General features: G+C 36.4%; 1 long non-coding RNA gene across 1 annotated transcript; it reads right to left on the bottom strand.

Moving 5' to 3' along the window:
- Positions 1-1,653: 1,653 nt before the first annotated feature.
- On the bottom strand, positions 1,654-11,461 carry LOC107770555 (uncharacterized). Its single transcript, XR_001644637.2, has 2 exons — positions 11,268-11,461; positions 1,654-2,444 (listed from the first exon to the last, which is right to left on the bottom strand). It is a non-coding gene; the product is annotated as an uncharacterized LOC107770555 (long non-coding RNA).
- Between the last annotated feature and the right edge of the window lie 300 nt (positions 11,462-11,761).

The following is an 11,761-nucleotide window of genomic DNA, read 5'->3' as shown; positions in this document are numbered from 1 at the left end:
TTCTTTTTGAAACATACTAAAAAAAAAGTAAGATACTTAAATTGAAATGAAATATGCTAAAAAATAAGTAAGATACTTAAATTGAAACAAGGAAGTAAAACTTTTGTTACAAGAATTGTGTAGCAAAACATGTGGCTCCTTCAAACCTTTCAATTATGCCTGGTGACCTATGTTGCGCGGACTCTCCAAAAATGCTGCCACACTCATATCGGATCCTCCAAAAATGCACTACTTTTGGAGGATCCGGCATGCACATTTTGGAGAGTCCAAGCAACATAGCTGGTGATTTTATCTAGTATTCATGTACGTTGCTAATACTATCTCCTATTACCTTAAGCCCTCGTTGTGCAATCAATTTCAAAATACGTGCAAACACAATACACATGAAACAATCGACCCATCAACAACAAATTACCTTTACTAAGTTTCTCATCCAATAAAGTTTTTATCATAGCCTTTGTTGTGCTAGAATAATCAGTTATAAGATATTCTGCGTTTAAGAATCCACTCAAGCAATTAAGTAGTGCATTACATGAAGTATCTCTTTCATGTGGAGTAGGAACATATACGAATCTCAAAATATGGCTCTGCAGTCTCCATGAATTTTCTGATAATAGTCACAAACACTTTTTGTTGTTATCTGAAGTCCATATATCAGTTGTTATAGCAATTATGCTAGTGATAGTTTTCAATAACTTAGACACTTTTTATTCTAATTGTCAAAATCTTCATAATGTCATTCTTGATTGTATTCCTTGAAATCATTTTGAACAACGAACTTCCTAAACCCTATAGGATAAATAATGGACAGTAGATATTCCTTCAAAATGATGGCATGAGCAAATTCTCTACGTGAAACATCTTGATCAAAATAATTTTGTTGGCTTCTATTATCACCTCCAGGACACCCTCATTTTCCAAGTTCCTTGGCTTTATCGGGATATCTAGCAATATGTTCTAACATAGAGCTTTTTACCCATTTCTTAGTTGTTTTCTACGAGTATTACAATCATCAATCTAAAATATTGCCATGCTTTATTAGTCAACTTCCTTTTTTTAGTTTTAGTATCTTCATTAGTTTAAGTAGGCCTTTGATTCTAGCCTTCAATGGGAAAGTAACTGGTCTCATTTCCGGGTATTCTCAGAGAGGGCATGTCACTGAACTACTGAAGTTCTCGTCCCTTTTGTTGAGATGCTTTTATTTCTGTGGAAAGTACTTACCGTTTACCCATATATATCTTCATAGCAGTTCTGCATTGCAAGAGAGACAAACTCTTGCACCTTAGAGTCATGTTAATTAAGTTGAGAAACTGGTTAATTTAGTTGAAACTTTATTTTATAGCATCTAGCTGAAAAGGCAACTATATACTTTAACAAGTTAATACTGATAAGCATGAGCTCTCTTGTGTTGGTTGTCTAAAGAAAAAGAAAGTGTGAATATGTAGGAACTGTCTCCTGTTGTCTTCACCATTTATTTTAAAAACTGGTGACAAATTGGCAATGAGGGAGAGAGCGAGACTAGCACTTACAATTTGATGAACTTGTTATGAGATAATAGGAAGAACTTGATTTTGATTTCCCTTCAATGAACATAAGTTGAAGTATATTAGTGACCTATATAAGTTAAGCATTTCTCAGCTAAAGGATCATGTTTGAGAAATTCTTACTTCTTTCGAATCATTCAGTCGATAATTTAGTGGACCACTTAATGTTAAAAAAGTATGGTAATCTATTGGGTTCACTCTTGAAAGCTTTCATTTTTGGTCCTTTCAGTAGATCATAACCTGAGGTACTGAGCTAAATGAGTGTTGCAATGGTGTTTACATCATGTAGTGGTGCAGTTAGGTTTCACTTTGGGAGACAAATCCACTGTGTTTTGTGGTCAAGAGTCCTTTAGAATCGACGCTCGATGTGTTCTTGAAGGCCTGCCAGAAAGAGATGTTGTCTCCTGTACTGCTTTAATCTCAGACTAGATGAAGAGGCACTAGAGCTTTGATATTCGCATTGTGGTTCTTGCATATAATAATGGACTCCTAAAGCAGCTGTCAGCCATTTAGTAGAACAAGGAAGGAAACTGGACCTACAGAAACCACATGTATCAGTTGCCAATGATTACAAATCTCATAACCAGGAATTATCATCACTTGAAATGCTGAGCTATTTTATCCAAACCAGGTTGATTGGTTTCAGTGTGCAGATTTTCACAAACATAATACAGAAGTTATCCTGTTTCTTCTGAATATACTTGTTTGGAGAAATACTGATTGAATGAATACTTATTGGTGGCTCAAATAAGTGGAGACCATCCCTTCCATGCACTTCCCCAGACCCCACTTGTGGGATTTCCCGTGGCTTCTTCTTCTTCTTCTTGTTGTTGTTGTTGTCGTCGTCGTCGTCGTCGTCATCCCTTCCATGTACCATTTGGGACACCGTATAATCATGAACTAAACTAAACTCAAATTTGTCAATTTCTAAGGTAAACTAAGTTTAGGATTCAACAACATATTATGAAATTGATTTGCATGATATAAGCTCTAATTTGCCATTACAGAAATAAAAGGTTTAATGTGAAGGGAAAAAATTAACAAAGTATGCACAAACTTAGCTAACTGCCAAAAAAAAAATAAAATGAAAGAAGTTATTTTGTTTGCTTGGTAAATCTGCTTATTTTTCATGTTGAATTTCTTTACTTTGGAGATATGTAACTGTTATCTCTAAAACGTATTCTTTTCTTAGAAAATCTTGAGATTCTGGCTCTTCAGTCATCGTCAAATTTTAATTTGGTTTTCATGTTTTGGTGTAACACCTTATTTCAGTATAAAAAGAGCAAGTTTCACACGATTAAGATATATTAGAAATTTGTTTTAAAAGCACAATTATCTTTCTTTTTTCTGTTGTTCTATTGGTTGGAAGCATTGAAGAAAATAATTTCAACATAACATTTGCACAACCCCGTTCTTATTTGCCCCGGCGATGGATGCACTAACACACCATATTCAAGGGGAGGTGCCATGGTGTATGTTGTTCGCGGATGATATAGTTCTGATTGATGAGACGCGAGGCAACGTTAATGAGAGACTGGAGGTATGGAGGCAGGCCCTGGAGTCTAAAGGTTTCAAGTTGAGTAGGACTAAGACGGAATATCTGGAGTGTAAGTTCAGCGACGTGACTGGGGAAGCGGACGTGAAAGTAATGCTTGATTCACAAGTCATCCCCAAGAGAGAAAGTTTCAAGTACCTAGGGTCAATTATCCAGGGGGATGGGGAGATCGACGAGGATGTCACGCACCATATTGGGATGGAGTGGATGAAATGGAGGTTAGCGTCTGAAGTCACGTGTGACAAGAATGTGCCACCGAAATCTAAAGGTAAGTTTTATAGAGCGGTGGTTAGACCGACTATATTGTATGAGGCTGAGGGTTGGCCAGTCAAGATTTTACATACCCAGATGATGAAAGTAGCATAAATGAGGATGTTGAGATGGATGTGCGGGCACACTAGGCTGGATAAGATTATGAATGAAAATATTCAGGAGAGGGTGGGCATGACTCCTATGGACGACAAGATGCGGGAAGCAAGGCTTAGATAGTTCGGGCACGTGCGGGGGAGAAGCCTAGATGCCCTGGTTAGGAAGTGTGAGCGGTCGGCTTTGACAGGTATGAGAAGAGGTAGAGGGCGGCCTAAGAAATATTGGGGCGAGATGATCAATCAAGACATGGCGTGGCTTCAGATTTCCAAGGCCATGACTCTTGATAAGATGGTGTGGAGGTCGAGCATTAGAGTTGTAGGTTATGGGGCAGTCGAGCCCGTTTTTCCTCTTTGTACCAGATAGTTTCATAGTATTTTGTCTAGGACTGCTAGTGACTTATGTTGTGTTATTGTGTTATTGCCCTTCCATTTATTTGTTATATCTTACGTTGCTGATATTATTATTTTTTCTGGTTTTTGTTGTTGTTACAGATCTATTGTCTCTTTTCATTTTCTTGAGCTAAGGGTCTTCCGGAAACAGCCTCTCTACCCCTCCGTGATAGGGGTAAGATCTGCGTACACTTTACTCTCCCCAAACCACACTAGTGAAATTATATTGGGTTGTTGTTATAACATCTGCACAACATAACACTATCATGTTTGGGGATTAGAAAAGTAATCCCTACATAATTTTTTCGGTGTTTGATTGGCCGCATGAGAAAAAGTAGTTCCCCCAGTCTTATGTTGGTGTTATTAAATAATACTCATGTTAAGTTAAAATGCACTTAATATAAGTAATCTCGACTAATATCTTAATTATTAATCACTATATAACGTTTTCTACCTTATTAACATTTTCCACATTTCCCTAAAATATTATTTATTGATAAATAATTTCTACATTATAATACCGTAGCTAACATGTGAATCAAACGAATCACTTAGGGGTCGTTTGTTATGATGGATAAGCAAAAATAATTTTGAGATAAAAATTTAGTACCGCCTTATCCCTTATTTGGTTACTAATTCTGGGATAAGTTATTCTAGGATAAAAATAAGTAACAGAATAACTTATATCTGCCAAAGGGTGAAATAGCAATCTAGGATGAGTTATCCCATGATAAAACAGTAAAATTAATAATCTCATGATTAATACAACATATCAAACAGTCAATAAAAAAATTATACCAGATAACTTATCTCAACATGATTAATCCCAACATAACTAATCTACAACCCCTTATATCACAAGTTTACAAGTTTTAATGGTAAGTGTTTTTACCTACTAAATAAGGAGCCTCCATGTGTATTTTATTCACTTGATATAAAGAGCCACATGGACTAGAAAACGATGCCGTTGAAGCCGTCCGGAACCAAAGTGTGGTTCTTTTGGACTCAAAGAACCATAATATGTGAAAAAAAACTGGGTACCATAATATATATAGCACAGTATTTCACCGCGCTATACCTTAACGTCACATTTGTCCGTTAAGGTATAGCGCGGTTCAATACTGCGCTATAATTAAGTATTGGGCCCACAAATAATCCTTCTGTGCTTAAAAGGCACAACAATAATTCAACTGGGTATAACGCCCATATTTAAGGCGATACTTAAGTATTGGGCCCACAAATAATTGTTCTGGGCTTAAATGATACACCAATAATTCAACTGGGTATAGCGCCCATATATAAGGCGTTATACCTCAAATCATTGTACCCCCCAGACTGGTTTTTTCCCTATTCAAAGAGTTTCAGGATTTTGTAAAAATCCATTCAGAATCCTTCAAGTCTTGTGAAATATTTGTTCGTTAAATATTTGTTCGTTAAGTTATTTTGCATTTTGTCATAATGTCTGAAGAGCGAAGAATTAGGGTTTCATTATATTGGGGGTGAGGTTGTGGTGGAGAATAACTCAGTATACTATAGTTGTTCTCCACAGTGTCATGTTAAGTTTTCACTTACAATGAAATACGATACATTGGTATCGTTGTTATGTAAAACAATGAGTGTGAGAAAACGTTCGGTGAATATTAAAGTAACCAGAAGATATCTGTAGGCAGGGTGATTGCATATGCGTCGCGATAGTTGAAAATTCACGAGAAGAATTACCCTGTTCATGACTTAGAATTGGCAGCCATTGTTCATGCGCTGAAGATTTTGAGGCATTACCTTTACGGTCTCTGGTGTGAGGTATTTACTGATCATCGTAGTCTACAGTATCTGTTCAAACAAAAAGATCTCGATTTGAGGCAGAGAAGATGGTTGGAGTTGTTGAAGGACTATGATATCACCATTTCGTATCACCCCGGAAAGGCCAATGTGGTGGCCGATGCTTTAAGTAGAAAGGCTGTGAGTATGGGCAGCCTTGCATATATTCTGGTTGGTGAGAGGCCGTTAGCTACAAATGTTTAGACTTTGGCCAATCAATTAGTGAGGTTAGATGTTTCAGAACCCAGTCGGGTTCTAGCCTGCACAGTCACTCGGTCTTCTTTATATGAGCGCATCAGAGAGCGACAATATGGTGATCCTCATTTGCTTGTCCTTAAGGACACGGTGCGGCACGGTGGTGCCAAGCAGGTTGATGTGGGAGATGATGGAGTTCTGCGGATGCAGGGTCGCATTTGTGTTCCTAATGTGGATGAGCTTCGTGTATTAATTCTTGAAGAGGCCCATAGTTCCCGGTATTCTAATCATCCGGGTGCCGCCAAAATGTATCAAGATTTGAGACAACATTATTGGTAGAGGAGAATGAAAAAGGATATAGTTGCATATGTAGCTCGGTGTCAGAATTGTCAGCAAGTTAAGTACGAGCATCAGAGACCTGGTGGTTTGCTTCAGAAGTTAGAAATTTCTGAGTGAAAGTGGGAGCGTATCACTATGGGTTTTGTTGTTGGACTCCCATGAACTCAGAGAAAGTTTGACGTAGTATGGGTCATTATGGACAGGTTGACCAAGTTAGCACATTTCATCCCAATGGCAATTACCTATTCTTTAGAGCGGTTACCTGAGATTTACATCCGCGAGATTGTCCGCCTTCATGGTGTGTCCGTGTCTATCATTTCTGATCGAGGTATACAGTTCACCTCGCATTTCTGGAGGGCTGTACAACGTGAGTTAGGCACGCGGGTTGAGTTGAGTACAACATTTCATCCATAGACAGACGGACAGTCAGAGCGCACTATTCAGATATTGGAAGATATGCTTCGCGCTTGTGTTATAGATTTTGGAGTTTCTTGGGATCAGTTCTTGCCACTTGCGGCGTTTGCCTATAATAACAACTATCAGTCGAGCATTCAGATGGCTCCATATGAAGTATTATACGGGAGACGGTGTCGTTCAGCAGTTAGATGGTTTGAACCGGGAGAGGCTCGGTTGTTGGGTACCGATTTGGTGTAGGATACCTTGAATAAGGTCAAGATTATTCAGGATCGACTTTTCACAGCTCAGTTTAGGTAAAAGAGTTATGCCGACCGTAAAGTTCGTGATGTTGCATTCATGGTTGAAGAAAGAGTATTGCTCCGGGTTTCACCCATGAAGGGTGTAATGAGATTCGGAAAGAAGGGCAAGTTGAGCCCTAGGTATATAGGACCCTTTGAAATTCTTGAAAGGGTGGGTGAAGTAGCTTACAGGCTTGCATTACCACCTAGTTTATCAGCAATTCATCCGGTGTTTCATGTGTCCATGCTTCGGAAATATCACGGTGATCCGTCCCATGTGTTAGACTTCAGCTCAGTCCAATTGGACAAGGATTTGACTTATGAGGTGGAGCCGGTAGCTATTCTAGCCCGGCTAGTTCGATAATTGAGATCTAAGAATTATCCTTCAGTTCGGGTGCAATGGAGAAGTCAGCCGATTGAGGAAGCTACCTGGGAGTCCGAGTCGGACATGCAGAGTAGATATCCACACCTATTCACCAACTCAGGTAATTTTCTAATTCCGTTCGAGGACGAACGCTTGTTTTAAAGGTGGAGAATGTGATGACCCAATATGTCATCTTTAATTTTAAATATTCATTTCTTTGTTCTGAGAACTCGAAAAGCACTATTCAGTATTTCTCGACTTGCGTGCGCAGTCCGTAAATTTTTTCGGAATGTTTTTATATGAAAAATTAATTAAAATGTGAAATAGAGTTTTAAAACTCAACTAAGTTGACTTCGGTCAACGTTTTGAGCCAACGGACCCGGATAAGTATTTTAACAGTTCCGGTAGATCCGTATCGTAATTTGGGACTTGGGTGTATGCCCGAAATCGAATTCGAAGGTCCCTAACTCAAATTATCGGCATTTAACGGAAACTAGAAATTTAAAGGCTTAAGAATTCTTAAATTTGGTCATAATTGGTTTTTTGTTGATACCTGGTCCCGATTTAGATTTCGAGAGTTCGATCAGTTTCGTAACAATATTTATGACTTATGTACAAAATTTGATGTTATTCCGAGGTATGTAGGCATGTTTTCCGTTAGTTTTTGAAAAACAAATAATAAAAGGTTTGATTTTATAAAGTTTGAATTTCTAAAGTTTGACTGGAGATTTGACTTTTGAGCAAACGACCCCGAAATAAAATTTTGATGATTCCAATAGTTTCGTATGATGATTTCGGACTTAGGTTCATGTTCGGATTTGAATTTGGAAGTCCGTAGGACAATTCGGCACATTTTGGCGAAAGTTGGATAATAAAAGATTTTTGGAAAGTTTGACCGGGAGTTGACTTTATTGATATCGGTGTCGTAATTTGATTCTGAAAATTGGAACAGCTCTATTATGTCATTTATGACTTGCATGCAAAATTTGAGTTCATTCCAAATTGATTTGGCATATTTCGGCGCGAGTTATAGAATTGAAAATTTCATAAACTCATAAGTCCGAATCGACGCGCGATTTGTAATTTCGCCATTGTTAATGGTTATTTGAGACCTAGAGTAGGTCCATAATATGTTTTGAGACTTGTTGGTGTATCAGACGGGTTCCCGAGGGGCTCGGGTGAGTTTCAGGGTGGTTTCAGACCATTTCTAGGCCATTTTTAACTGTTGGTTTTTGGCTACAGCAGTGTGCTATGCGATAGCGGGTAATTGGCCACGATCGCGATGAGTAAAAAAATGCTAGAAAAATTTTGTGCTTCTCAATCGCGGGAGTTTGGCCGCGATCGCATAGGGTAAATGATTGGATAACAGAACTTAAGTTCTGGAAATGGGATTTCGCTCCATTTTTCATTATTCACGATTTTGAGCTCGGGTAAAGCGATTTTTGGGTGATTTTTACGGAAAAATATTGGGGTAACTGTTCCTTATCCTATATTGATTATATTTCATGATTTCATACTCATTTACATCATGAATCCGTGAATTTATGGAAGAAAAATCAGATTTTTATAAAATCTTCAAAAGATGTCAAATGAAGATTTGAAGGTCAATCCGATGTCGAAATTCGATAATTTTTGTATGGTTGAACTCGTATCGGAACAGGTGTTCGAATTTAGTGAGTTTTTTCGGGATTCGAGACGTGGGTCCTAATGTTAATATTTAAAATGAATTTCGGATTTTAATCCGAAAAAATTGTAAATTCATTTAAAATTAATTCCTACGATTTGTGTTGAGTATATTGAATTGTTTATGACTAGATTTGAAGCTTTTGGATATAAATTCGCGAGGCAAAGATTTATTGGAATCTTGAATTTGATTGCGAAGCGAGGTAAGTGTCGTGGTTAACCTTGACTTGAGGGAATAGAACCCTTGAATTATTGTTACGTGAATTTCATGTGTAACGATGTATAGGCAAGGTGACGAGTGCCTATACTTCGTGAAATTGATTGTTTGCATATTTATATAGAAATCATAAACTATTTTCTTTATCATGAGTTAATTATTATATTAATTGTTCTCTCATATTCCTTGTCAAATATTAATTCTTGAATTCATGCAATAATTGTTACATGCTTATTTGATTTATGTGTCTTAATTGTTACTTGACATTTAGCATATTAAATATAAAATTGCCTATCTTCTCCTTGATTTTCCACAATTAATTGCTACTTGTCATTACTTGTATCCTGAATAAATTATAATCATTGTATGCCTTGTTGCCTAATAATTTCTTATTGAATATGGTATTTATTGGAGTATTTTTATTACATTTAAGAGTTGTTAATTTATATTGTTGGAGCGGGTTGCACGCCGCAACATAGATGAAAATGAATATTATTGGGGGATCGGGTTGTACGCCGCAACATATTATATTTTAAGTTTATATTGTTGGAGTAGGTTGCACGCCGCAACAGAAATTTATTGAAGTATTATATTGTTGGAACGAGTTGCACGCCGCAACAGAATGAGAAAAAAATTAATTGATGGTGACTGCTGAAATGATTTCAGTTATTGATATGATTTACCTGTCTCACTTCTCTCCCTGTTATTATTACTATTATTGTGTAGAAGTTAATGTAAGCGACTTGCCATAGCCTCGTCACTATTTCGTCGAGGTTAGGCTCGGCACTTACAGAGTACATGAGGTCGGTTGTACTCATACTACACTCTGCACTTCTTGTGCAGATTTTGGAGTTGGTCCCAGCGGCGTAACATTGACTAGCTCGGATTCAGCTATCCAGAGGAGACTTGAGGTATAACTGCACATCGTCCGCAGTTCTGAAGTTCCTTTCTATCTTATCTTAGCTGTGTATTATCTTTCAAACAGCTTGAATTTAATTCAGACCTTTATTTTAATTATTCTAGTAGCTCGTGCACTTGTGACACCAGATTTGGGGATGTATTTGGATGGTTCGTTTGTTATGGTCTTCCGTACTTTATTTCAATAATGAACTTCAGTTTAATTTAATTTGTTTAAAAATGGTTAAAATTATTCTAACGTTGGCTTGCCTAACAAATAAAATGTTAGGCGTCATCACGGTCCTGAATATGAGAATTTCGGATCGTGACAGCTAGTAAATGTCGTGTGATATGTTAAGCGATAAAAGTGAGAATAGTTAAACTCTGGAGTTGGCAAACTGATTCACATGTTTAGGAATCTCTGTATGTATGCCTATTACCAGAGAGAATCTCTGCACGACGCCACAATGCACAGGTGACTTCTTCGTGTTTATTACCTCCACTTTGCTTCCCCTTTCAAATCTCATGTTTTGTATAACTCAGCTCAAACCCCAAAACCTTATTATTACAAAACCACATTATAACTACAACATATTAGTTGCTAGTACAGAACCATAATGAGAATCAAAACTTCAAATCAAAACTGGTAGTTTGATATTATGCCTTGGATTAAATCTACAGAGATATTATATTAAAAACCAACAGCATATTATCATCAGTAAATTTTAAGATTTACATTAAAAGACATAGAAAATTAACAAGTACTTATTTAGATGGTAGTAATAGTTTATTGATTCAGGGTCTGAATAGATGATCACGCACACACAGAAAAAAGGATCTTTAACAAACAAAAAAGGAATCTTTAAAATATTGCAAGCTTAAAAAATTCAAAAAACCACCAATTCCATAAATGTTGAAGTACCTAAATAACATTCATAAAAATTATAACAAAATATATTGTTTTGATCAGTAAAATAAAATTTTAAATAGAAAACTAGCTTAGGCACTGAGCAGAATATACATATACAACTGAAAAAAGAAACTTCTGAAAAAAACAAAAAAATCTGAAAAGGAAAAATAAAACACAACAAATGAATTTCAAGAAATGATCACAACATACAAACAAATTTAAACAAAATTTGAAGTAAATGATAGGACAATTAGGGATTAAAAAAATCGAAAATAGGGATCAAATTACGGACCTTTTTTTATTTTAAATTGAAGCAATTTTCCGGCTTATGAAGACGTTGGTCATAAATTGAATTGTTCCCTCGAGGAATCAAATGAGTTTTTCGGATTTGAGTAAATTGTAATTTGTGTTCTAGGGTTTGGTTTTGGGGAAAAGAATATTCAAGAAAATATTCAAAATATATATTACGTAGAAAGGGTATTATTGGAAAACAATAGGATGGTTTGGTTAAAAAATTCGATCCATCAGAAAAATTAAGGACCCACCATCCCAATGCACTTTTTCCTTATTTATTACGAATTATTTTAATATACAAATAGGCGTATTCTCCTTTTTTATTTTATTTATTTTTATTTATTATATATTTCCCATAGAATGTTCAGTATCCGTATCGGGACCCCGACTAATTTGGATTCGTGTTGAGTAAAGAATATTAAATGAAAAAATGCTCCCTAATAGATTTTTTTTTTTCATTTCAGAATTCAAACCAAAAACCTTTAATTAAGA

The sequence above is a fragment of the Nicotiana tabacum genome, chromosome 13 (genome assembly GCF_000715075.1).
Source record: "Nicotiana tabacum cultivar K326 chromosome 13, ASM71507v2, whole genome shotgun sequence".
NCBI lineage: Eukaryota > Viridiplantae > Streptophyta > Magnoliopsida > Solanales > Solanaceae > Nicotiana > Nicotiana tabacum.
This window is presented reverse-complemented; position numbering and strand designations above follow the sequence as displayed.